The 522-nt window shown below is 38.5% G+C and overlaps 1 protein-coding gene across 1 annotated transcript in view; it reads left to right on the forward strand.

Annotated features, from left to right (window-relative positions):
- The window catches only part of LOC119594885, a 5,305-nt gene that overhangs the window by 807 nt on the left and 3,976 nt on the right, over positions 1–522 (forward strand). The window lies entirely within an intron of this gene.

Below are 522 nucleotides of genomic sequence, written 5' to 3' on the forward strand. Positions count from 1 at the left end.
CCCCTTTTCCCTCCAACCCCCTTCCCCCCCAAAAAGTGAAAAATTTTAAACCACTCTTTTCCCCCCCCCCAAAAAACTAAAAAGTCCCCAAAAAAACTATATGATAATGAAAAAATTTAAAGGGGGAAAAGACGGGAATTAAAAACCTCTTTCCCTCCCCAAACACGGGAGAAAAAAACACTCCACACTAAAATAAGAATAAAAAAGTGAGAGGAGATGATATTAGAATGAGTTATAAAAAATTTTTCCAGGGTGGAGGCAAGTAAAAAAACCGTTTTCCCCCCAAAACAAAAAAATTTCTATGGGAGCAAATGACGTTTTGACAAAATTTGAAACCACATTCCCTTTCCCTTTAAAGAGAGGGGGAATAAAAGCACTAAAAAAAATAAAACCTCACTCCCTCCCCAAAAAAAAGACCCTAGCTAGAACTAGAAACCACTCCCCTAAAAGGGGAAAAGGGGGCACTTGAAAAAGCTCCCTCCCCCTATAAAAAAAGGCAAGTGACTTTTGCATTGGGAAAAA

This window comes from Penaeus monodon, chromosome 34 (assembly GCF_015228065.2).
Source record: "Penaeus monodon isolate SGIC_2016 chromosome 34, NSTDA_Pmon_1, whole genome shotgun sequence".
Classification (NCBI taxonomy): domain Eukaryota; kingdom Metazoa; phylum Arthropoda; class Malacostraca; order Decapoda; family Penaeidae; genus Penaeus; species Penaeus monodon.